At 40.9% G+C, this 21,586-nt stretch overlaps 47 non-coding genes across 47 annotated transcripts; 21 read left to right on the top strand and 26 right to left on the bottom strand.

Moving 5' to 3' along the window:
* Nucleotides 1–49: 49 nt before the first annotated feature.
* Nucleotides 50–122, bottom strand: Trnav-cac (transfer RNA valine (anticodon CAC)). Its single transcript has one exon. It is a non-coding gene; the product is annotated as a tRNA-Val (tRNA).
* A 410-nt stretch (nt 123–532) lies between these two features.
* Trnav-aac (transfer RNA valine (anticodon AAC)) lies at nt 533–605 on the bottom strand. The gene has a single exon. It is a non-coding gene; the product is annotated as a tRNA-Val (tRNA).
* Nucleotides 606–799: 194 nt separating this feature from the next.
* Nucleotides 800–873, top strand: Trnak-uuu (transfer RNA lysine (anticodon UUU)). The gene has a single exon. It is a non-coding gene; the product is annotated as a tRNA-Lys (tRNA).
* Nucleotides 874–1,024: 151 nt separating this feature from the next.
* Trnav-cac (transfer RNA valine (anticodon CAC)) lies at nt 1,025–1,097 on the bottom strand. The gene has a single exon. It is a non-coding gene; the product is annotated as a tRNA-Val (tRNA).
* Nucleotides 1,098–1,292: 195 nt separating this feature from the next.
* On the top strand, nt 1,293–1,366 carry Trnar-ucu (transfer RNA arginine (anticodon UCU)). Its single transcript has one exon. It is a non-coding gene; the product is annotated as a tRNA-Arg (tRNA).
* Nucleotides 1,367–1,999: 633 nt separating this feature from the next.
* Trnav-cac (transfer RNA valine (anticodon CAC)) lies at nt 2,000–2,072 on the bottom strand. The gene has a single exon. It is a non-coding gene; the product is annotated as a tRNA-Val (tRNA).
* Nucleotides 2,073–2,267: 195 nt separating this feature from the next.
* Nucleotides 2,268–2,341, top strand: Trnak-uuu (transfer RNA lysine (anticodon UUU)). Its single transcript has one exon. It is a non-coding gene; the product is annotated as a tRNA-Lys (tRNA).
* A 151-nt stretch (nt 2,342–2,492) lies between these two features.
* On the bottom strand, nt 2,493–2,565 carry Trnav-cac (transfer RNA valine (anticodon CAC)). The gene has a single exon. It is a non-coding gene; the product is annotated as a tRNA-Val (tRNA).
* Nucleotides 2,566–2,760: 195 nt separating this feature from the next.
* Trnar-ucu (transfer RNA arginine (anticodon UCU)) lies at nt 2,761–2,834 on the top strand. Its single transcript has one exon. It is a non-coding gene; the product is annotated as a tRNA-Arg (tRNA).
* A 633-nt stretch (nt 2,835–3,467) lies between these two features.
* Nucleotides 3,468–3,540, bottom strand: Trnav-cac (transfer RNA valine (anticodon CAC)). The gene has a single exon. It is a non-coding gene; the product is annotated as a tRNA-Val (tRNA).
* A 195-nt stretch (nt 3,541–3,735) lies between these two features.
* On the top strand, nt 3,736–3,809 carry Trnak-uuu (transfer RNA lysine (anticodon UUU)). Its single transcript has one exon. It is a non-coding gene; the product is annotated as a tRNA-Lys (tRNA).
* A 151-nt stretch (nt 3,810–3,960) lies between these two features.
* Trnav-cac (transfer RNA valine (anticodon CAC)) lies at nt 3,961–4,033 on the bottom strand. The gene has a single exon. It is a non-coding gene; the product is annotated as a tRNA-Val (tRNA).
* A 195-nt stretch (nt 4,034–4,228) lies between these two features.
* Trnar-ucu (transfer RNA arginine (anticodon UCU)) lies at nt 4,229–4,302 on the top strand. The gene has a single exon. It is a non-coding gene; the product is annotated as a tRNA-Arg (tRNA).
* Nucleotides 4,303–4,936: 634 nt separating this feature from the next.
* Trnav-aac (transfer RNA valine (anticodon AAC)) lies at nt 4,937–5,009 on the bottom strand. Its single transcript has one exon. It is a non-coding gene; the product is annotated as a tRNA-Val (tRNA).
* A 681-nt stretch (nt 5,010–5,690) lies between these two features.
* Trnar-ucu (transfer RNA arginine (anticodon UCU)) lies at nt 5,691–5,764 on the top strand. Its single transcript has one exon. It is a non-coding gene; the product is annotated as a tRNA-Arg (tRNA).
* A 633-nt stretch (nt 5,765–6,397) lies between these two features.
* On the bottom strand, nt 6,398–6,470 carry Trnav-cac (transfer RNA valine (anticodon CAC)). Its single transcript has one exon. It is a non-coding gene; the product is annotated as a tRNA-Val (tRNA).
* Nucleotides 6,471–6,665: 195 nt separating this feature from the next.
* On the top strand, nt 6,666–6,739 carry Trnak-uuu (transfer RNA lysine (anticodon UUU)). The gene has a single exon. It is a non-coding gene; the product is annotated as a tRNA-Lys (tRNA).
* Nucleotides 6,740–6,890: 151 nt separating this feature from the next.
* Trnav-cac (transfer RNA valine (anticodon CAC)) lies at nt 6,891–6,963 on the bottom strand. The gene has a single exon. It is a non-coding gene; the product is annotated as a tRNA-Val (tRNA).
* A 195-nt stretch (nt 6,964–7,158) lies between these two features.
* Nucleotides 7,159–7,232, top strand: Trnar-ucu (transfer RNA arginine (anticodon UCU)). The gene has a single exon. It is a non-coding gene; the product is annotated as a tRNA-Arg (tRNA).
* A 633-nt stretch (nt 7,233–7,865) lies between these two features.
* Trnav-aac (transfer RNA valine (anticodon AAC)) lies at nt 7,866–7,938 on the bottom strand. Its single transcript has one exon. It is a non-coding gene; the product is annotated as a tRNA-Val (tRNA).
* Nucleotides 7,939–8,619: 681 nt separating this feature from the next.
* Nucleotides 8,620–8,693, top strand: Trnak-uuu (transfer RNA lysine (anticodon UUU)). The gene has a single exon. It is a non-coding gene; the product is annotated as a tRNA-Lys (tRNA).
* A 150-nt stretch (nt 8,694–8,843) lies between these two features.
* On the bottom strand, nt 8,844–8,916 carry Trnav-aac (transfer RNA valine (anticodon AAC)). The gene has a single exon. It is a non-coding gene; the product is annotated as a tRNA-Val (tRNA).
* Nucleotides 8,917–9,111: 195 nt separating this feature from the next.
* On the top strand, nt 9,112–9,185 carry Trnar-ucu (transfer RNA arginine (anticodon UCU)). The gene has a single exon. It is a non-coding gene; the product is annotated as a tRNA-Arg (tRNA).
* A 632-nt stretch (nt 9,186–9,817) lies between these two features.
* Trnav-gac (transfer RNA valine (anticodon GAC)) lies at nt 9,818–9,890 on the bottom strand. The gene has a single exon. It is a non-coding gene; the product is annotated as a tRNA-Val (tRNA).
* A 420-nt stretch (nt 9,891–10,310) lies between these two features.
* Trnav-cac (transfer RNA valine (anticodon CAC)) lies at nt 10,311–10,383 on the bottom strand. The gene has a single exon. It is a non-coding gene; the product is annotated as a tRNA-Val (tRNA).
* A 195-nt stretch (nt 10,384–10,578) lies between these two features.
* Nucleotides 10,579–10,652, top strand: Trnar-ucu (transfer RNA arginine (anticodon UCU)). Its single transcript has one exon. It is a non-coding gene; the product is annotated as a tRNA-Arg (tRNA).
* A 633-nt stretch (nt 10,653–11,285) lies between these two features.
* On the bottom strand, nt 11,286–11,358 carry Trnav-gac (transfer RNA valine (anticodon GAC)). Its single transcript has one exon. It is a non-coding gene; the product is annotated as a tRNA-Val (tRNA).
* A 413-nt stretch (nt 11,359–11,771) lies between these two features.
* On the bottom strand, nt 11,772–11,844 carry Trnav-aac (transfer RNA valine (anticodon AAC)). Its single transcript has one exon. It is a non-coding gene; the product is annotated as a tRNA-Val (tRNA).
* Nucleotides 11,845–12,039: 195 nt separating this feature from the next.
* Trnak-uuu (transfer RNA lysine (anticodon UUU)) lies at nt 12,040–12,113 on the top strand. Its single transcript has one exon. It is a non-coding gene; the product is annotated as a tRNA-Lys (tRNA).
* Nucleotides 12,114–12,263: 150 nt separating this feature from the next.
* Trnav-aac (transfer RNA valine (anticodon AAC)) lies at nt 12,264–12,336 on the bottom strand. Its single transcript has one exon. It is a non-coding gene; the product is annotated as a tRNA-Val (tRNA).
* A 195-nt stretch (nt 12,337–12,531) lies between these two features.
* On the top strand, nt 12,532–12,605 carry Trnar-ucu (transfer RNA arginine (anticodon UCU)). The gene has a single exon. It is a non-coding gene; the product is annotated as a tRNA-Arg (tRNA).
* Nucleotides 12,606–13,237: 632 nt separating this feature from the next.
* Trnav-cac (transfer RNA valine (anticodon CAC)) lies at nt 13,238–13,310 on the bottom strand. Its single transcript has one exon. It is a non-coding gene; the product is annotated as a tRNA-Val (tRNA).
* A 420-nt stretch (nt 13,311–13,730) lies between these two features.
* Nucleotides 13,731–13,803, bottom strand: Trnav-cac (transfer RNA valine (anticodon CAC)). The gene has a single exon. It is a non-coding gene; the product is annotated as a tRNA-Val (tRNA).
* Nucleotides 13,804–13,998: 195 nt separating this feature from the next.
* On the top strand, nt 13,999–14,072 carry Trnar-ucu (transfer RNA arginine (anticodon UCU)). Its single transcript has one exon. It is a non-coding gene; the product is annotated as a tRNA-Arg (tRNA).
* Nucleotides 14,073–14,705: 633 nt separating this feature from the next.
* Nucleotides 14,706–14,778, bottom strand: Trnav-gac (transfer RNA valine (anticodon GAC)). Its single transcript has one exon. It is a non-coding gene; the product is annotated as a tRNA-Val (tRNA).
* Nucleotides 14,779–15,191: 413 nt separating this feature from the next.
* On the bottom strand, nt 15,192–15,264 carry Trnav-aac (transfer RNA valine (anticodon AAC)). The gene has a single exon. It is a non-coding gene; the product is annotated as a tRNA-Val (tRNA).
* Nucleotides 15,265–15,459: 195 nt separating this feature from the next.
* Trnak-uuu (transfer RNA lysine (anticodon UUU)) lies at nt 15,460–15,533 on the top strand. Its single transcript has one exon. It is a non-coding gene; the product is annotated as a tRNA-Lys (tRNA).
* A 150-nt stretch (nt 15,534–15,683) lies between these two features.
* On the bottom strand, nt 15,684–15,756 carry Trnav-aac (transfer RNA valine (anticodon AAC)). Its single transcript has one exon. It is a non-coding gene; the product is annotated as a tRNA-Val (tRNA).
* Nucleotides 15,757–15,951: 195 nt separating this feature from the next.
* Trnar-ucu (transfer RNA arginine (anticodon UCU)) lies at nt 15,952–16,025 on the top strand. The gene has a single exon. It is a non-coding gene; the product is annotated as a tRNA-Arg (tRNA).
* Nucleotides 16,026–17,631: 1,606 nt separating this feature from the next.
* Nucleotides 17,632–17,704, bottom strand: Trnav-aac (transfer RNA valine (anticodon AAC)). Its single transcript has one exon. It is a non-coding gene; the product is annotated as a tRNA-Val (tRNA).
* A 194-nt stretch (nt 17,705–17,898) lies between these two features.
* Trnak-uuu (transfer RNA lysine (anticodon UUU)) lies at nt 17,899–17,972 on the top strand. The gene has a single exon. It is a non-coding gene; the product is annotated as a tRNA-Lys (tRNA).
* A 151-nt stretch (nt 17,973–18,123) lies between these two features.
* Trnav-cac (transfer RNA valine (anticodon CAC)) lies at nt 18,124–18,196 on the bottom strand. Its single transcript has one exon. It is a non-coding gene; the product is annotated as a tRNA-Val (tRNA).
* Nucleotides 18,197–18,391: 195 nt separating this feature from the next.
* On the top strand, nt 18,392–18,465 carry Trnar-ucu (transfer RNA arginine (anticodon UCU)). Its single transcript has one exon. It is a non-coding gene; the product is annotated as a tRNA-Arg (tRNA).
* A 1,613-nt stretch (nt 18,466–20,078) lies between these two features.
* On the bottom strand, nt 20,079–20,151 carry Trnav-aac (transfer RNA valine (anticodon AAC)). The gene has a single exon. It is a non-coding gene; the product is annotated as a tRNA-Val (tRNA).
* A 194-nt stretch (nt 20,152–20,345) lies between these two features.
* Trnak-uuu (transfer RNA lysine (anticodon UUU)) lies at nt 20,346–20,419 on the top strand. The gene has a single exon. It is a non-coding gene; the product is annotated as a tRNA-Lys (tRNA).
* A 151-nt stretch (nt 20,420–20,570) lies between these two features.
* Trnav-cac (transfer RNA valine (anticodon CAC)) lies at nt 20,571–20,643 on the bottom strand. Its single transcript has one exon. It is a non-coding gene; the product is annotated as a tRNA-Val (tRNA).
* A 195-nt stretch (nt 20,644–20,838) lies between these two features.
* Nucleotides 20,839–20,912, top strand: Trnar-ucu (transfer RNA arginine (anticodon UCU)). The gene has a single exon. It is a non-coding gene; the product is annotated as a tRNA-Arg (tRNA).
* Nucleotides 20,913–21,586: the final 674 nt, after the last annotated feature.

The raw sequence follows: 21,586 nt of genomic DNA, 5'->3' as shown, positions 1-21,586 counted from the left end.
ATTGAAATATAATGCAGAAATTTTAAATCTCAGAGAACAAAGAAAAGTTTATTTCTGCCCAGGCTCCAACTGGGGACCTTTCGCGTGTGAGGCGAACGTGATAACCACTACACTACGGAAACCACATGGAAAGATTCGCTTAATCGCCGTCCAGTAGTTTGGTGGTTGCCTTCAGAAATCTGGTTGTTTTCCAACTCAATATAGAAGTAATGGACACCGGCATGTCTGGAAAGAATCATTTGAACATCGGGCACGCGATAATTTTGTCACAAATTGTGACATTGCAAGTCACAGAGAATTTGATAGAGTTCCCAATGTCTCTGTGGCGCAATGGATTAGCGCTGGACTTCTAATCCAAGGGTTCGAGTCCCGTATGGGATGTACTTTTCATTGTCATGTCATTAAACGATCTTTTTGAAGTAAAAAACAAATTTGATTTTTCTGTAAGGTTGTAAAATCTAAACCAAGAAAATGAGTCTAGCTATTGAAATATAATGCAGATACTTTAAATCTCAGAAAACAGAGAAAAGTTTGTTTCCGCCCAGGCTCGAACTGGGGACCTTTCGCGTGTTAGGCGAACGTGATAATCACTACACTTCGGAAACCACACGGAAAGATACGGTTAATCGCCGTCCAGTAGTTTGACGGTTGCCTAAAAAACCTGGTTGTTTTCCAACACAAAATAGAACTAGTGGACACCGGCATGTCTGGAAAGAATCATTTGAAACATCGGGCAAGCGATAATTTTGTCACAAACTGTGACACTGCAAGTCACAGAGAATTTGATAGAGTTCCCAACGTCTCTGTGGCGCAATGGATTAGCGCGCTGGACTTTTAATGCAGAGGTTCCGGGTTCGAGTCCCGGTAGGGATGTACTTTTTATTGTCATGTCATAAAACTATGTTTTTGAAGTAAAAAACAAATTTGATTTTTTTGAAGGTTGTAAAATCTAAACCAAGAAAATGAGTCTAGCAAATTGAAATATAATGCAGATTCTTGAAATCTCAGAAAACAGAGAAAAGTTTGTTTCCGCCCAGGCTCGAACTGGGGACCTTTCGCGTGTGAAGCGAACGTGATAACCACTACACTACGGAAACCGCATGGCAACATTCGCTTAATTGCCGTCCAGTAGTTTGGTGGTTGCCTTAAGAAATCTGGTTGTTTTCCAACTCAATATAGAAGTAATGGACACCGGCATGTCTGGAAAGAATCATTTGAAACATCGGGCAAGCGATAATTTTGTCACAAATTGTGACACTGCAAGTCATAGAGAATTTGATAGAGTTCCCAACGTCTCTGTGGCGCAATGGATTAGCGCGCTGGACTTCTAATCCAGAGGTTCCGGGTTCGAGTCCCGGCAGGGATGTACTTTTTATTGTCACATCATAAAACTATGTTTTTTAAGTAAAAAACAAATTTGATATTTCTGTAAGGTTGTAGACGCTAAATCAAGAAAACGAGTCTAGGAATTGAAATATACTTCAAATCTCAAGAACAAAGAAAAGTTTGTTCCGGCCAGGCTCGAACTAGGGACATTTCGCGTGTGAGGCGATCGTGATAACCACTACACTACGGAAACCACTTGCAAAGATTGGGTTAATCGCCGTCCAGTAGATTGGTGGTTGCCTTCAGAAATCTGGTTGTTTTCGAACTCAATATAGCAGTAACGGACACCCGCATGTCTGGAAAGAATCATTTGAAACATCGGGCAAGCGATAATTTTGTCACAAACTGTGACACTGCAAGTCACAGAGAATTTGATAGAGTTCCCAATGTCTCTGTGGCGCAATGGATTAGCGCGCTGGACTTCTATTCCAGAGGTTCCGGGCTCGAGTCCCGTATGGGATGTACTTTTCATTGTCATGTCATTAAACGATCTTTTTGAAGTAAAAAACAAATTTGATTTTTCTTGAAGGTTGTAAAATCTAAACCAAGAAAATGAGTCTAACTATTGAAATATAATGCAGATACTTTAAATCTCAGAAAACAGAGAAAAGTTTGTTTCCGCCCAGGCTCGAACTGGGGACCTTTCGCGTGTGAGGCGAACGTGATAACCACTACATTTCGGAAACCACATGGAAAGATTCGGATAATCGCCGTCCAGTAGTTTGGTGGTTGCCTTAAGAAATCTGGTTGTTTTCCAACTCAATATAGAAGTAATGGACACCGGCATGTCTGGAAAGAATCATTTGAAACATCGGGCAAGCGATAATTTTGTCACAAACTGTGACACTGCAAGTCACAGAGAATTTGATAGAGTTCCCAATGTCTCTGTGGCGCAATGGATTAGCGCGCTGGACTTTTAATGCAGAGGTTCCGGGTTCGAGTCCCGGTAGGGATGTACTTTTTATTGTCATGGCATCAAACTATGTTTTTGAAGTAAAAAACAAATTTGATTTTTTTGAAGGTTGTAAAATCTAAAGCAAGAAAATGAGTCTAGCAAATTGAAATATAATGCAGATTCTTGAAATCTCAGAAAACAGAGAAAAGTTTGTTTCCGCCCAGGCTCGAACTGGGGACCTTTCGCGTGTGAAGCGAACGTGATAACCACTACACTACGGAAACCGCATGGAAACATACGCTTAATTGCCGTCCAGTAGTTTGGTGGTTGCCTTAAGAAATCTGGTTGTTTTCCAACTCAATATAGAAGTAATGGACACCGGCATGTCTGGAAAGAATCATTTGAAACATCGGGCAAGCGATAATTTTGTCACAAATTGTGACACTGCAAGTCATAGAGAATTTAATAGAGTTCCCAACGTCTCTGTGGCGCAATGGATTAGCGCGCTGGACTTCTAATCCAGAGGTTCCGGGTTCGAGTCCCGGCAGGGATGTACTTTTTATTGTCACATCATAAAACTATGTTTTTTGAGTAAAAAACAAATTTGATATTTCTGTAAGGTTGTAGACGCTAAATCAAGAAAACGAGTCTAGGAATTGAAATATACTTCAAATCTCAAGAACAAAGAAAAGTTTGTTCCGGCCAGGCTCGAACTAGGGACATTTCGCGTGTGAGGCGATCGTGATAACCACTACACTACGGAAACCACTTGCAAAGATTGGGTTAATCGCCGTCCAGTAGATTGGTGGTTGCCTTCAGAAATCTGGTTGTTTTCGAACTCAATATAGCAGTAACGGACACCCGCATGTCTGGAAAGAATCATTTGAAACATCGGGCAAGCGATAATTTTGTCACAAACTGTGACACTGCAAGTCACAGAGAATTTGATAGAGTTCCCAATGTCTCTGTGGCGCAATGGATTAGCGCGCTGGACTTCTATTCCAGAGGTTCCGGGCTCGAGTCCCGTATGGGATGTACTTTTCATTGTCATGTCATTAAACGATCTTTTTGAAGTAAAAAACAAATTTGATTTTTCTTGAAGGTTGTAAAATCTAAACCAAGAAAATGAGTCTAACTATTGAAATATAATGCAGATACTTTAAATCTCAGAAAACAGAGAAAAGTTTGTTTCCGCCCAGGCTCGAACTGGGGACCTTTCGCGTGTGAGGCGAACGTGATAACCACTACATTTCGGAAACCACATGGAAAGATTCGGATAATCGCCGTCCAGTAGTTTGGTGGTTGCCTTAAGAAATCTGGTTGTTTTCCAACTCAATATAGAAGTAATGGACACCGGCATGTCTGGAAAGAATCATTTGAAACATCGGGCAAGCGATAATTTTGTCACAAACTGTGACACTGCAAGTCACAGAGAATTTGATAGAGTTCCCAATGTCTCTGTGGCGCAATGGATTAGCGCGCTGGACTTTTACTGCAGAGGTTCCGGGTTCGAGTCCCGGTAGTGATGTACTTTTTATTGTCATGTCATAAAACTATGTTTTTGAAGTAAAAAACATATTTGATTTTTTTGAAGGTTGTAAAATCTAAACCAAGAAAATGAGTCTAGCAAATTGAAATATAATGCAGATTCTTGAAATCTCAGAAAACAGAGAAAAGTTTGTTTCCGCCCAGGCTCGAACTGGGGACCTTTCGCGTGTGAAGCGAACGTGATAACCACTACACTACGGAAACGGCATGGAAACATTCGCTTAATTGCCGTCCAGTAGTTTGGTGGTTGCCTTAAGAAATCTGGTTGTTTTCCAACTCAATATAGAAGTAATGGACACCGGCATGTCTGGAAAGAATCATTTGAAACATCGGGCAAGCGATAATTTTGTCACAAATTGTGACACTGCAAGTCATAGAGAATTTGATAGAGTTCCCAACGTCTCTGTGGCGCAATGGATTAGCGCGCTGGACTTCTAATCCAGAGGTTCCGGGTTCGAGTCCCGGCAGGGATGTACTTTTTATGGTCACATCATAAAACTATGTTTTTTAAGTAAAAAACAAATTTGGTATTTCTGTAAGGTTGTAGACGCTAAATCAAGAAAACGAGTCTAGGAATTGAAATATACTTCAAATCTCAAGAACAAAGAAAAGTTTGTTCCGGCCAGGCTCGAACTAGGGACATTTCGCGTGTGAGGCGATCGTGATAACCACTACACTACGGAAACCACTTGCAAAGATTGGGTTAATCGCCGTCCAGTAGATTGGTGGTTGCCTTCAGAAATCTGGTTGTTTTCGAACTCAATATAGCAGTAACGGACACCCGCATGTCTGGAAAGAATCATTTGAAACATCGGGCAAGCGATAATTTTGTCACAAACTGTGACACTGCAAGTCACAGAGAATTTGATAGAGTTCCCAATGTCTCTGTGGCGCAATGGATTAGCGCGCTGGACTTCTATTCCAGAGGTTCCGGGCTCGAGTCCCGTATGGGATGTACTTTTCATTGTCATGTCATTAAACGATCTTTTTGAAGTAAAAAAACAAATTTGATTTTTCTTGAAGGTTGTAAAATCTAAACCAAGAAAATGAGTCTAACTATTGAAATATAATGCAGACATTTTAAATCTCAGAAAACAGAGAAAAGTTTGTTTCCGCCCAGGCTCGAACTGGGGACCTTTCGCGTGTTAGGCGAACGTGATAACCACTACATTACGGAAACCGCATGGAAAGATTCGGATAATCGCCGTCCAGTAGTTTGGTGGTTGCCTTAAGAAATCTGGTTGTTTTCCAACTCAATATAGAAGTAATGGACACCGGCATGTCTGGAAAGAATCATTTGAAACATCGGGCAAGCGATAATTTTGTCACAAACTGTGACACTGCAAGTCACAGAGAATTTGATAGAGTTCCCAATGTCTCTGTGGCGCAATGGATTAGCGCGCCGGACTTCTAATCCAGGGGTTCGAGTCCCGGCCGGGATGTACTTTTCATTGTCATGTCATTAAACGATCTTTTTGAAGTAAAAAACAAATTTGATTTTTCTTGAAGGTTGTAAAATCTAAACCAAGAAAATGAGTCTAACTATTGAAATATAATGCAGATACTTTAAATCTCAGAAAACAGAGAAAAGTTTGTTTCCGCCCAGGCTCGAACTGGGGACCTTTCGCGTATTAGGCGAACGTGATAACCACTACATTACGGAAACCACATGGAAAGATTCGGATAATCGCCGTCCAGTAGTTTGGTGGTTGCCTTAAGAAATCTGGTTGTTTTCCAACTCAATATAGAAGTAATGGACACCGGCATGTCTGGAAAGAATCATTTGAAACATCGGGCAAGCGATAATTTTGTCACAAATTGTGACACTGCAAGTCATAGAGAATTTAATAGAGTTCCCAACGTCTCTGTGGCGCAATGGATTAGCGCGCTGGACTTCTAATCCAGAGGTTCCGGGTTCGAGTCCCGGCAGGGATGTACTTTTTATTGTCACATCATAAAACTATGTTTTTTGAGTAAAAAACAAATTTGATATTTCTGTAAGGTTGTAGACGCTAAATCAAGAAAACGAGTCTAGGAATTGAAATATACTTCAAATCTCAAGAACAAAGAAAAGTTTGTTCCGGCCAGGCTCGAACTAGGGACATTTCGCGTGTGAGGCGATCGTGATAACCACTACACTACGGAAACCACTTGCAAAGATTGGGTTAATCGCCGTCCAGTAGATTGGTGGTTGCCTTCAGAAATCTGGTTGTTTTCGAACTCAATATAGCAGTAACGGACACCCGCATGTCTGGAAAGAATCATTTGAAACATCGGGCAAGCGATAATTTTGTCACAAACTGTGACACTGCAAGTCACAGAGAATTTGATAGAGTTCCCAATGTCTCTGTGGCGCAATGGATTAGCGCGCTGGACTTCTATTCCAGAGGTTCCGGGCTCGAGTCCCGTATGGGATGTACTTTTCATTGTCATGTCATTAAACGATCTTTTTGAAGTAAAAAACAAATTTGATTTTTCTTGAAGGTTGTAAAATCTAAACCAAGAAAATGAGTCTAACTATTGAAATATAATGCAGATACTTTAAATCTCAGAAAACAGAGAAAAGTTTGTTTCCGCCCAGGCTCGAACTGGGGACCTTTCGCGTGTGAGGCGAACGTGATAACCACTACATTTCGGAAACCACATGGAAAGATTCGGATAATCGCCGTCCAGTAGTTTGGTGGTTGCCTTAAGAAATCTGGTTGTTTTCCAACTCAATATAGAAGTAATGGACACCGGCATGTCTGGAAAGAATCATTTGAAACATCGGGCAAGCGATAATTTTGTCACAAACTGTGACACTGCAAGTCACAGAGAATTTGATAGAGTTCCCAATGTCTCTGTGGCGCAATGGATTAGCGCGCTGGACTTTTACTGCAGAGGTTCCGGGTTCGAGTCCCGGTAGTGATGTACTTTTTATTGTCATGTCATAAAACTATGTTTTTGAAGTAAAAAACAAATTTGATTTTTTTGAAGGTTGTAAAATCTAAACCAAGAAAATGAGTCTAGCAAATTGAAATATAATGCAGATTCTTGAAATCTCAGAAAACAGAGAAAAGTTTGTTTCCGCCCAGGCTCGAACTGGGGACCTTTCGCGTGTGAAGCGAACGTGATAACCACTACACTACGGAAACCGCATGGAAACATTCGCTTAATTGCCGTCCAGTAGTTTGGTGGTTGCCTTAAGAAATCTGGTTGTTTTCCAACTCAATATAGAAGTAATGGACACCGGCATGTCTGGAAAGAATCATTTGAAACATCGGGCAAGCGATAATTTTGTCACAAATTGTGACACTGCAAGTCATAGAGAATTTGATAGAGTTCCCAACGTCTCTGTGGCGCAATGGATTAGCGCGCTGGACTTCTAATCCAGAGGTTCCGGGTTCGAGTCCCGGCAGGGATGTACTTTTTATGGTCACATCATAAAACTATGTTTTTTAAGTAAAAAACAAATTTGGTATTTCTGTAAGGTTGTAGACGCTAAATCAAGAAAACGAGTCTAGGAATTGAAATATACTTCAAATCTCAAGAACAAAGAAAAGTTTGTTCCGGCCAGGCTCGAACTAGGGACATTTCGCGTGTGAGGCGATCGTGATAACCACTACACTACGGAAACCACTTGCAAAGATTGGGTTAATCGCCGTCCAGTAGATTGGTGGTTGCCTTCAGAAATCTGGTTGTTTTCGAACTCAATATAGCAGTAACGGACACCCGCATGTCTGGAAAGAATCATTTGAAACATCGGGCAAGCGATAATTTTGTCACAAACTGTGACACTGCAAGTCACAGAGAATTTGATAGAGTTCCCAATGTCTCTGTGGCGCAATGGATTAGCGCGCTGGACTTCTATTCCAGAGGTTCCGGGCTCGAGTCCCGTATGGGATGTACTTTTCATTGTCATGTCATTAAACGATCTTTTTGAAGTAAAAAACAAATTTGATTTTTCTTGAAGGTTGTAAAATCTAAACCAAGAAAATGAGTCTAACTATTGAAATATAATGCAGACATTTTAAATCTCAGAAAACAGAGAAAAGTTTGTTTCCGCCCAGGCTCGAACTGGGGACCTTTCGCGTGTTAGGCGAACGTGATAACCACTACATTACGGAAACCGCATGGAAAGATTCGGATAATCGCCGTCCAGTAGTTTGGTGGTTGCCTTAAGAAATCTGGTTGTTTTCCAACTCAATATAGAAGTAATGGACACCGGCATGTCTGGAAAGAATCATTTGAAACATCGGGCAAGCGATAATTTTGTCACAAACTGTGACACTGCAAGTCACAGAGAATTTGATAGAGTTCCCAATGTCTCTGTGGCGCAATGGATTAGCGCGCCGGACTTCTAATCCAGGGGTTCGAGTCCCGGCCGGGATGTACTTTTCATTGTCATGTCATTAAACGATCTTTTTGAAGTAAAAAACAAATTTGATTTTTCTTGAAGGTTGTAAAATCTAAACCAAGAAAATGAGTCTAACTATTGAAATATAATGCAGATACTTTAAATCTCAGAAAACAGAGAAAAGTTTGTTTCCGCCCAGGCTCGAACTGGGGACCTTTCGCGTATTAGGCGAACGTGATAACCACTACATTACGGAAACCGCATGGAAAGATTCGGATAATCGCCGTCCAGTAGTTTGGTGGTTGCCTTAAGAAATCTGGTTGTTTTCCAACTCAATATAGAAGTAATGGACACCGGCATGTCTGGAAAGAATCATTTGAAACATCGGGCAAGCGATAATTTTGTCACAAACTGTGACACTGCAAGTCACAGAGAATTTGATAGAGTTCCCAATGTCTCTGTGGCGCAATGGATTGGCGCGCTGGACTTTTAATCCAGAGGTTCCGGGTTCGAGTCCCGGCAGGGATGTTCCTTTCATTGTCATGTCATTAAACGATCTTTTTGAAGTCAAAAACTAATTTGATTTTTTTTAATGTTGTAAAATCTAAACCAAGAAAATGAGTCTAACTATTGAAATATAATGCAGATACTTTAAATCTCAGAAAACAGAGAAAAGTTTGTTTCCGCCCAGGCTCGAACTGGGGACCTTTCGCGTGTTAGGCGAACGTGATAACAACTACACTACGGAAACCGCATGGAAACATTCGCTTAATTGCCGTCCAGTAGTTTGGTGGTTGCCTTAAGAAATCTGGTTGTTTTCCAACTCAATATAGAAGTATTGGACACCGGCATGTCTGGAAAGAATCATTTGAAACATCGGGTAAGCGATAATTTTGTCACAAATTGTGACACTGCAAGTCATAGAGAATTTGATAGAGTTCCCAACGTCTCTGTGGCGCAATGGATTAGCGCGCTGGACTTCTAATCCAGAGGTTCCGGGTTCGAGTCCCGGCAGGGATGTACTTTTTATTGTCACATCATAAAACTATGTTTTTTGAGTAAAAAACAAATTTGATATTTCTGTAAGGTTGTAGACGCTAAATCAAGAAAACGAGTCTAGGAATTGAAATATACTTCAAATCTCAAGAACAAAGAAAAGTTTGTTCCGGCCAGGCTCGAACTAGGGACATTTCGCGTGTGAGGCGATCGTGATAACCACTACACTACGGAAACCACTTGCAAAGATTGGGTTAATCGCCGTCCAGTAGATTGGTGGTTGCCTTCAGAAATCTGGTTGTTTTCGAACTCAATATAGCAGTAACGGACACCCGCATGTCTGGAAAGAATCATTTGAAACATCGGGCAAGCGATAATTTTGTCACAAACTGTGACACTGCAAGTCACAGAGAATTTGATAGAGTTCCCAATGTCTCTGTGGCGCAATGGATTAGCGCGCTGGACTTCTATTCCAGAGGTTCCGGGCTCGAGTCCCGTATGGGATGTACTTTTCATTGTCATGTCATTAAACGATCTTTTTGAAGTAAAAAACAAATTTGATTTTTTTTAATGTTGTAAAATCTAAACCAAGAAAATGAGTCTAACTATTGAAATATAATGCAGATACTTTAAATCTCAGAAAACAGAGAAAAGTTTGTTTCCGCCCAGGCTCGAACTGGGGACCTTTCGCGTGTCAGGCGAACGTGATAACCACTACATTTCGGAAACCACATGGAAAGATTCGGATAATCGCCGTCCAGTAGTTTGGTGGTTGCCTTAAGAAATCTGGTTGTTTTCCAACTCAATATAGAAGTAATGGACACCGGCATGTCTGGAAAGAATCATTTGAAACATCGGGCAAGCGATAATTTTGTCACAAACTGTGACACTGCAAGTCACAGAGAATTTGATAGAGTTCCCAATGTCTCTGTGGCGCAATGGATTAGCGCGCTGGACTTTTACTGCAGAGGTGACGGGTTCGAGTCCCGGTAGGGATGTACTTTTTATTGTCATGTCATAAAACTATGTTTTTGAAGTAAAAAACAAATTTGACTTTTTTGAAGGTTGTAAAATCTAAACCAAGAAAATGAGTCTAGCAAATTGAAATATAATGCAGATTCTTGAAATCTCAGAAAACAGAGAAAAGTTTGTTTCCGCCCAGGCTCGAACTGGGGACCTTTCGCGTGTGAAGCGAACGTGATAACCACTACACTACGGAAACCGCATGGAAACATTCGCTTAATTGCCGTCCAGTAGTTTGGTGGTTGCCTTAAGAAATCTGGTTGTTTTCCAACTCAATATAGAAGTAATGGACACCGGCATGTCTGGAAAGAATCATTTGAAACATCGGGCAAGCGATAATTTTGTCACAAATTGTGACACTGCAAGTCATAGAGAATTTGATAGAGTTCCCAACGTCTCTGTGGCGCAATGGATTAGCGCGCTGGACTTCTAATCCAGAGGTTCCGGGTTCGAGTCCCGGCAGGGATGTACTTTTTATGGTCACATCATAAAACTATGTTTTTTAAGTAAAAAACAAATTTGGTATTTCTGTAAGGTTGTAGACGCTAAATCAAGAAAATGAGTCTAGGAATTGAAATGTACTTCAAATCTCAAGAACAAAGAAAAGTTTGTTCCGGCCAGGCTCGAACTAGGGACATTTCGCGTGTGAGGCGATCGTGATAACCACTACACTACGGAAACCACTTGCAAAGATTGGGTTAATCGCCGTCCAGTAGATTGGTGGTTGCCTTCAGAAATCTGGTTGTTTTCGAACTCAATATAGCAGTAACGGACACCCGCATGTCTGGAAAGAATCATTTGAAACATCGGGCAAGCGATAATTTTGTCACAAACTGTGACACTGCAAGTCACAGAGAATTTGATAGAGTTCCCAATGTCTCTGTGGCGCAATGGATTAGCGCGCTGGACTTCTATTCCAGAGGTTCCGGGCTCGAGTCCCGTATGGGATGTACTTTTCATTGTCATGTCATTAAACGATCTTTTTGAAGTAAAAAACAAATTTGATTTTTCTTGAAGGTTGTAAAATCTAAACCAAGAAAATGAGTCTAACTATTGAAATATAATGCAGATACTTTAAATCTCAGAAAACAGAGAAAAGTTTGTTTCCGCCCAGGCTCGAACTGGGGACCTTTCGCGTGTCAGGCGAACGTGATAACCACTACACTACGGAAACCGCATGGAAAGATTCGGATAATCGCCGTCCAGTAGTTTGGTGGTTGCCTTAAGAAATCTGGTTGTTTTCCAACTCAATATAGAAGTAATGGACACCGGCATGTCTGGAAAGAATCATTTGAAACATCGGGCAAGCGATAATTTTGTCACAAACTGTGACACTGCAAGTCACAGAGAATTTGATAGAGTTCCCAATGTCTCTGTGGCGCAATGGATTAGCGCGCCGGACTTCTAATCCAGGGGTTCGAGTCCCGGCCGGGATGTACTTTTCATTGTCATGTCATTAAACGATCTTTTTGAAGTAAAAAACAAATTTGATTTTTCTTGAAGGTTGTAAAATCTAAACCAAGAAAATGAGTCTAACTATTGAAATATAATGCAGATACTTTAAATCTCAGAAAACAGAGAAAAGTTTGTTTCCGCCCAGGCTCGAACTGGGGACCTTTCGCGTGTTAGGCGAACGTGATAACCACTACATTACGGAAACCGCATGGAAAGATTCGGATAATCGCCGTCCAGTAGTTTGGTGGTTGCCTTAAGAAATCTGGTTGTTTTCCAACTCAATATAGAAGTAATGGACACCGGCATGTCTGGAAAGAATCATTTGAAACATCGGGCAAGCGATAATTTTGTCACAAACTGTGACACTGCAAGTCACAGAGAATTTGATAGAGTTCCCAATGTCTCTGTGGCGCAATGGATTGGCGCGCTGGACTTTTAATCCAGAGGTTCCGGGTTCGAGTCCCGGCAGGGATGTTCCTTTCATTGTCATGTCATTAAACGATCTTTTTGAAGTCAAAAACTAATTTGATTTTTTTTAATGTTGTAAAATCTAAACCAAGAAAATGAGTCTAACTATTGAAATATAATGCAGATACTTTAAATCTCAGAAAACAGAGAAAAGTTTGTTTCCGCCCAGGCTCGAACTGGGGACCTTTCGCGTGTTAGGCGAACGTGATAACCACTACACTACGGAAACCGCATGGAAACATTCGCTTAATTGCCGTCCAGTAGTTTGGTGGTTGCCTTAAGAAATCTGGTTGTTTTCCAACTCAATATAGAAGTATTGGACACCGGCATGTCTGGAAAGAATCATTTGAAACATCGGGTAAGCGATAATTTTGTCACAAATTGTGACACTGCAAGTCATAGAGAATTTGATAGAGTTCCCAACGTCTCTGTGGCGCAATGGATTAGCGCGCTGGACTTCTAATCCAGAGGTTCCGGGTTCGAGTCCCGGCAGGGATGTACTTTTTATTGTCACATCATAAAACTATGTTTTTTGAGTAAAAAACAAATTTGATATTTCTGTAAGGTTGTAGACGCTAAATCAAGAAAACGAGTCTAGGAATTGAAATATACTTCAAATCTCAAGAACAAAGAAAAGTTTGTTCCGGCCAGGCTCGAACTAGGGACATTTCGCGTGTGAGGCGATCGTGATAACCACTACACTACGGAAACCACTTGCAAAGATTGGGTTAATCGCCGTCCAGTAGATTGGTGGTTGCCTTCAGAAATCTGGTTGTTTTCGAACTCAATATAGCAGTAACGGACACCCGCATGTCTGGAAAGAATCATTTGAAACATCGGGCAAGCGATAATTTTGTCACAAACTGTGACACTGCAAGTCACAGAGAATTTGATAGAGTTCCCAATGTCTCTGTGGCGCAATGGATTAGCGCGCTGGACTTCTATTCCAGAGGTTCCGGGCTCGAGTCCCGTATGCGATGTACTTTTCATTGTCATGTCATTAAACGATCTTTTTGAAGTAAAAAACAAATTTGATTTTTTTTAATGTTGTAAAATCTAAACCAAGAAAATGAGTCTAACTATTGAAATATAATGCAGATACTTTAAATCTCAGAAAACAGAGAAAAGTTTGTTTCCGCCCAGGCTCGAACTGGGGACCTTTCGCGTGTGAGGCGAACGTGATAACCACTACATTTCGGAAACCACATGGAAAGATTCGGATAATCGCCGTCCAGTAGTTTGGTGGTTGCCTTAAGAAATCTGGTTGTTTTCCAACTCAATATAGAAGTAATGGACACCGGCATGTCTGGAAAGAATCATTTGAAACATCGGGCAAGCGATAATTTTGTCACAAACTGTGACACTGCAAGTCACAGAGAATTTGATAGAGTTCCCAATGTCTCTGTGGCGCAATGGATTAGCGCGCTGGACTTTTACTGCAGAGGTGACGGGTTCGAGTCCCGGTAGGGATGTACTTTTTATTGTCATGTCATAAAACTATGTTTTTGAAGTAAAAAACAAATTTGACTTTTTTGAAGGTTGTAAAATCTAAACCAAGAAAATGAGTCTAGCAAATTGAAATATAATGCAGATTCTTGAAATCTCAGAAAACAGAGAAAAGTTTGTTTCCGCCCAGGCTCGAACTGGGGACCTTTCGCGTGTGAAGCGAACGTGATAACCACTACACTACGGAAACCGCATGGAAACATTCGCTTAATTGCCGTCCAGTAGTTTGGTGGTTGCCTTAAGAAATCTGGTTGTTTTCCAACTCAATATAGAAGTAATGGACACCGGCATGTCTGGAAAGAATCATTTGAAACATCGGGCAAGCGATAATTTTGTCACAAATTGTGACACTGCAAGTCATAGAGAATTTGATAGAGTTCCCAACGTCTCTGTGGCGCAATGGATTAGCGCGCTGGACTTCTAATCCAGAGGTTCCGGGTTCGAGTCCCGGCAGGGATGTACTTTTTATGGTCACATCATAAAACTATGTTTTTTAAGTAAAAAACAAATTTGGTATTTCTGTAAGGTTGTAGACGCTAAATCAAGAAAATGAGTCTAGGAATTGAAATATACTTCAAATCTCAAGAACAAAGAAAAGTTTGTTCCGGCCAGGCTCGAACTAGGGACATTTCGCGTGTGAGGCGATCGTGATAACCACTACACTACGGAAACCACTTGCAAAGATTGGGTTAATCGCCGTCCAGTAGATTGGTGGTTGCCTTCAGAAATCTGGTTGTTTTCGAACTCAATATAGCAGTAACGGACACCCGCATGTCTGGAAAGAATCATTTGAAACATCGGGCAAGCGATAATTTTGTCACAAACTGTGACACTGCAAGTCACAGAGAATTTGATAGAGTTCCCAATGTCTCTGTGGCGCAATGGATTAGCGCGCTGGACTTCTATTCCAGAGGTTCCGGGCTCGAGTCCCGTATGGGATGTACTTTTCATTGTCATGTCATTAAACGATCTTTTTGAAGTAAAAAACAAATTTGATTTTTCTTGAAGGTTGTAAAATCTAAACCAAGAAAATGAGTCTAACTATTGAAATATAATGCAGATACTTTAAATCTCAGAAAACAGAGAAAAGTTTGTTTCCGCCCAGGCTCGAACTGGGGACCTTTCGCGTGTCAGGCGAACGTGATAACCACTACACTACGGAAACCGCATGGAAAGATTCGGATAATCGCCGTCCAGTAGTTTGGTGGTTGCCTTAAGAAATCTGGTTGTTTTCCAACTCAATATAGAAGTAATGGACACCGGCATGTCTGGAAAGAATCATTTGAAACATCGGGCAAGCGATAATTTTGTCACAAACTGTGACACTGCAAGTCACAGAGAATTTGATAGAGTTCCCAATGTCTCTGTGGCGCAATGGATTAGCGCGCCGGACTTCTAATCCAGGGGTTCGAGTCCCGGCCGGGATGTACTTTTCATTGTCATGTCATTAAACGATCTTTTTGAAGTAAAAAACAAATTTGATTTTTCTTGAAGGTTGTAAAATCTAAACCAAGAAAATGAGTCTAACTATTGAAATATAATGCAGATACTTTAAATCTCAGAAAACAGAGAAAAGTTTGTTTCCGCCCAGGCTCGAACTGGGGACCTTTCGCGTGTTAGGCGAACGTGATAACCACTACATTACGGAAACCGCATGGAAAGATTCGGATAATCGCCGTCCAGTAGTTTGGTGGTTGCCTTAAGAAATCTGGTTGTTTTCCAACTCAATATAGAAGTAATGGACACCGGCATGTCTGGAAAGAATCATTTGAAACATCGGGCAAGCGATAATTTTGTCACAAACTGTGACACTGCAAGTCACAGAGAATTTGATAGAGTTCCCAATGTCTCTGTGGCGCAATGGATTGGCGCGCTGGACTTTTAATCCAGAGGTTCCGGGCTCGAGTCCCGGCAGGGATGTTCCTTTCATTGTCATGTCATTAAACGATCTTTTTGAAGTCAAAAACTAATTTGATTTTTTTTAATGTTGTAAAATCTAAACCAAGAAAATGAGTCCAACTATTGAAATATAATGCAGATACTTTAAATCTCAGAAAACAGAGAAAAGTTTGTTTCCGCCCAGGCTCGAACTGGGGACCTTTCGCGTGTTAGGCGAACGTGATAACCACTACACTACGGAAACCGCATGGAAACATTCGCTTAATTGCCGTCCAGTAGTTTGGTGGTTGCCTTAAGAAATCTGGTTGTTTTCCAACTCAATATAGAAGTATTGGACACCGGCATGTCTGGAAAGAATCATTTGAAACATCGGGTAAGCGATAATTTTGTCACAAATTGTGACACTGCAAGTCATAGAGAATTTGATAGAGTTCCCAACGTCTCTGTGGCGCAATGGATTAGCGCGCTGGACTTCTAATCCAGAGGTTCCGGGTTCGAGTCCCGGCAGGGATGTACTTTTTATTGTCACATCATAAAACTATGCTTTTTAAGTAAAAAACAAATTTGATATTTCTGTAAGGTTGTAGACGCTAAATGAAGAAAACGAGTCTAGGAATTGAAATATACTTCAAATCTCAAGAACAAAGAAAAGTTTGTTCCGGCCAGGCTCGAACTAGGGACATTTCGCGTGTGAGGCGATCGTGATAACCACTACACTACGGAAACCACTTGGAAAGATTGGGTTAATCGCCGTCCAGTAGATTGGTGGTTGCCTTCAGAAATCTGGTTGTTTTCGAACTCAATATAGAAGTAATGGACACCCGCATGTCTGGAAAGAATCATTTGAAACATCGGGCAAGCGATAATTTTGTCACAAACTGTGACATTGCAAGTCACAGAGAATTTGATAGAGTTCCCAATGTCTCTGTGGCGCAATGGATTAGCGCGCCGGACTTCTAATCCAGGGGTTCGAGTCCCGGCCGGGATGTACTTTTCATTGTCATGTCATTAAACGATCTTTTTGAAGTAAAAAACTAATTTGATTTTTCTTGAAGGTTGTAAAATCTAAACCAAGAAAATGAGTCTAGCTATTGAAATATAATGCAGATACTTTAAATCTCAGAAAACAGAGAAAAGTTTGTTTCCGCCCAGGCTCGAACTGCAGTCCTTTCGCGTGTTAGGCGAACGTGATAACCACTAAACTACGGAAACCACATGGAAAGATTCGCTTAATATCCGTCCAGTAGTTTGGTGGTTGCCTTAAGAAATCTGGTTGTTTTACAACTCAATATAGAAGTAATGGACACCGGCATGTCTGGAAAGAATCATTTGAAACATCGGGCAAGCGATAATTTTGTCACAAATTGTGACACTGCAAGTCATAGAGAATTTTGATAGAGTTCCCAATGTCTCTGTTGCGCAATGGATTAGCGCGCTGGACTTCTAATCTAGGGTTTCGAGTCCCGGCAGGGATGTACTTTTTATTGTCATGTCATAAAACTATGTTTTTGAAGTAAAAAACAAATTTGATTTTTTTTGAAGGTTGTAAAATCTAAACCAAGAAAATGAGTCTAGCAAATTGAAATATAATGCAGATTCTTTAAATCTCAGAAAGCAGAGAAAAGTTTGTGTCCGCCCAGGCTCGAACTGGGGACCTTTCGCGTGTTAGGCGAACGTGACAACCACTACACTACGGAAACCACATGGTAAGATTCGGTTAATCGCCGTCCAGTAGTTTGACGGTTGCCTAAAAAACCTGGTTGTTTTCGAACACAAAATAGAACTAGTGGTCACCGACATGTCTGGAAAGAATCATTTGAAACATCGGGCAAGCGATAATTTTGTCACAAATTGTGACACTGCAAGTCACAGAGAATTTGATAGAGTTCCCAATGTCTCTGTGGAGCAATGGATTAGCGCGCTGGACTTCTAGTCCAGGGGTTCCGGGTTCGAGTCCTGGCAGGGATGTACTTTTCATTGTCATGTCATTAAACGATCTTTTTGAAGTAAAAAACAAATTTTATTTTTCTGTAAGGTTGTAAAATCTAAACCAAGAAAATGAGTCTAGCTATTGAAATATAATGCAGATACTTTCAATCTCAGAAAACAGAGAAAAGTTTGTTTCCGCCCAGGCTCGAACTGGGGACCTTTCGCGTGTTAGGCGAACGTGATAATCACTACACTTCGGAAACCACACGGAAAGATACGGTTAATCGCCGTCCAGTAGTTTGACGGTTGCCTAAAAAACCTGGTTGTTTTCCAACACAAAATAGAACTAGTGGACACCGGCATGTCTGGAAAGAATCATTTGAAACATCGGGCAAGCGATAATTTTGTCACAAACTGTGACACTGCAAGTCACAGAGAATTTGATAGAGTTCCCAATGTCTCTGTTGCGCAATGGATTAGCGCGCTGGACTTTTAATGCAGAGGTTCCGGGTTCGAGTCCCGGTAGGGATGTACTTTTTATTGTCATGTCATAAAACTATGTTTTTGAAGTAAAAAACAAATTTGATTTTTTTGAAGGTTGTAAAATCTAAACCAAGAAAATGAGTCTAGCAAATTGAAATATAATGCAGATACTTGAAATCTCAGAAAACAGAGAAAAGTTTGTTTCCGCCCAGGCTCGAACTGGGGACCTTTCGCGTGTGAAGCGAACGTGATAACCACTACACTACGGAAACCGCATGGAAACATTCGCTTAATTGCCGTCCAGTAGTTTGGTGGTTGCCTTAAGAAATCTGGTTGTTTTCCAACTCAATATAGAAGTAATGGACACCGGCATGTCTGGAAAGAATCATTTGAAACATCGGGCAAGCGATAATTTTGTCACAAATTGTGACACTGCAAGTCATAGAGAATTTGATAGAGTTCCCAACGTCTCTGTGGCGCAATGGATTAGCGCGCTGGACTTCTAATCCAGAGGTTCCGGGTTCGAGTCCCGGCAGGGATGTACTTTTTATTGTCACATCATAAAACTATGTTTTTTAAGTAAAAAACAAATTTGATATTTCTGTAAGGGTGTAGACGCTAAATCAAGAAAACGAGTCTAGGAATTGAAATATACTTCAAATCTCAAGAACAAAGAAAAGTTTGTTCCGGCCAGGCTCGAACTAGGGACATTTCGCGTGTGAGGCGATCGTGATAACCACTACACTACGGAAACCACTTGTAAAGATTGGGTTAATCGCCGTCCAGTAGATTGGTGGTTGCCTTCAGAAATCTGGTTGTTTTCGAACTCAATATAGCATTAACGGACACCCGCATGTCTGGAAAGAATCATTTGAAACATCGGGCAAGCGATAATTTGTTCACAAACTGTGACACTGCAAGTCACAGAGAATTTGATAGAGTTCCCAATGTCTCTGTGGCGCAATGGATTAGCGCGCTGGACTTCTATTCCAGAGGTTCCGGGCTCGAGTCCCGTATGGGATGTACTTTTCATTGTCATGTCATTAAACGATCTTTTTGAAGTAAAAAACTAATTTGATTTTTCTTGAAGGTTGTAAAATCTAAACCAAGAAAATGAGTCTAACTATTGAAATATAATGCAGATACTTTAAATCTCAGAAAACAGAGAAAAGTTTGTTTCCGCCCAGGCTCGAACTGGGGACCTTTCGCGTGTTAGGCGAACGTGATAACCACTACATTTCGGAAACCACATGGAAAGATTCGGATAATGACCGTCCAGTAGTTTGGTGGTTGCCTTAAGAAATCTGGTTGTTTTCCAACTCAATATAGAAGTAATGGACACCGGCATGTCTGGAAAGAATCATTTGAAACATCGGGCAAGCGATAATTTTGTCACAAATTGTGACACTGCAAGTCATAGAGAATTTTGATAGAGTTCCCAATGTCTCTGTTGCGCAATGGATTAGCGCGCTGGACTTCTAATCTAGGGTTTCGAGTCCCGGCAGGGATGTACTTTTTATTGTCATGTCATAAAACTATGTTTTTGAAGTAAAAAACAAATTTGATTTTTTTTGAAGGTTGTAAAATCTAAACCAAGAAAATGAGTCTAGCAAATTGAAATATAATGCAGATTCTTTAAATCTCAGAAAGCAGAGAAAAGTTTGTGTCCGCCCAGGCTCGAACTGGGGACCTTTCGCGTGTTAGGCGAACGTGACAACCACTACACTACGGAAACCACATGGTAAGATTCGGTTAATCGCCGTCCAGTAGTTTGACGGTTGCCTAAAAAACCTGGTTGTTTTCGAACACAAAATAGAACTAGTGGTCACCGACATGTCTGGAAAGAATCATTTGAAACATCGGGCAAGCGATAATTTTGTCACAAATTGTGACACTGCAAGTCACAGAGAATTTGATAGAGTTCCCAATGTCTCTGTGGAGCAATGGATTAGCGCGCTGGACTTCTAGTCCAGGGGTTCCGGGTTCGAGTCCTGGCAGGGATGTACTTTTCATTGTCATGTCATTAAACGATCTTTTTGAAGTAAAAAACAAATTTTATTTTTCTGTAAGGTTGTAAAATCTAAACCAAGAAAATGAGTCTAGCTATTGAAATATAATGCAGATACTTTCAATCTCAGAAAACAGAGAAAAGTTTGTTTCCGCCCAGGCTCGAACTGGGGACCTTTCGCGTGTTAGGCGAACGTGATAATCACTACACTTCGGAAACCACACGGAAAGATACGGTTAATCGCCGTCCAGTAGTTTGACGGTTGCCTAAAAAACCTGGTTGTTTTCCAACACAAAATAGAACTAGTGGACACCGGCATGTCTGGAAAGAATCATTTGAAACATCGGGCAAGCGATAATTTTGTCACAAACTGTGACACTGCAAGTCACAGAGAATTTGATAGAGTTCCCAATGTCTCTGTTGCGCAATGGATTAGCGCGCTGGACTTTTAATGCAGAGGTTCCGGGTTCGAGTCCCGGTAGGGATGTACTTTTTATTGTCATGTCATAAAACTATGTTTTTGAAGTAAAAAACAAATTTGATTTTTTTGAAGGTTGTAAAATCTAAACCAAGAAAATGAGTCTAGCAAATTGAAATATAATGCAGATACTTGAAATCTCAGAAAACAGAGAAAAGTTTGTTTCCGCCCAGGCTCGAACTGGGGACCTTTCGCGTGTGAAGCGAACGTGATAACCACTACACTACGGAAACCGCATGGAAACATTCGCTTAATTGCCGTCCAGTAGTTTGGTGGTTGCCTTAAGAAATCTGGTTGTTTTCCAACTCAATATAGAAGTAATGGACACCGGCATGTCTGGAAAGAATCATTTGAAACATCGGGCAAGCGATAATTTTGTCACAAATTGTGACACTGCAAGTCATAGAGAATTTGATAGAGTTCCCAACGTCTCTGTGGCGCAATGGATTAGCGCGCTGGACTTCTAATCCAGAGGTTCCGGGTTCGAGTCCCGGCAGGGATGTACTTTTTATTGTCACATCATAAAACTATGTTTTTTAAGTAAAAAACAAATTTGATATTTCTGTAAGGGTGTAGACGCTAAATCAAGAAAACGAGTCTAGGAATTGAAATATACTTCAAATCTCAAGAACAAAGAAAAGTTTGTTCCGGCCAGGCTCGAACTAGGGACATTTCGCGTGTGAGGCGATCGTGATAACCACTACACTACGGAAACCACTTGTAAAGATTGGGTTAATCGCCGTCCAGTAGATTGGTGGTTGCCTTCAGAAATCTGGTTGTTTTCGAACTCAATATAGCATTAACGGACACCCGCATGTCTGGAAAGAATCATTTGAAACATCGGGCAAGCGATAATTTGTTCACAAACTGTGACACTGCAAGTCACAGAGAATTTGATAGAGTTCCCAATGTCTCTGTGGCGCAATGGATTAGCGCGCTGGACTTCTATTCCAGAGGTTCCGGGCTCGAGTCCCGTATGGGATGTACTTTTCATTGTCATGTCATTAAACGATCTTTTTGAAGTAAAAAACTAATTTGATTTTTCTTGAAGGTTGTAAAATCTAAACCAAGAAAATGAGTCTAACTATTGAAATATAATGCAGATACTTTAAATCTCAGAAAACAGAGAAAAGTTTGTTTCCGCCCAGGCTCGAACTGGGGACCTTTCGCGTGTTA

The sequence above is a fragment of the Phallusia mammillata genome, chromosome 6, assembly GCF_965637545.1.
Source record: "Phallusia mammillata chromosome 6, kaPhaMamm4.hap1.1, whole genome shotgun sequence".
NCBI lineage: Eukaryota > Metazoa > Chordata > Ascidiacea > Phlebobranchia > Ascidiidae > Phallusia > Phallusia mammillata.
Note: the sequence above shows the minus strand (reverse complement) of the source record. Positions and strands in the feature narration are given on the sequence as shown.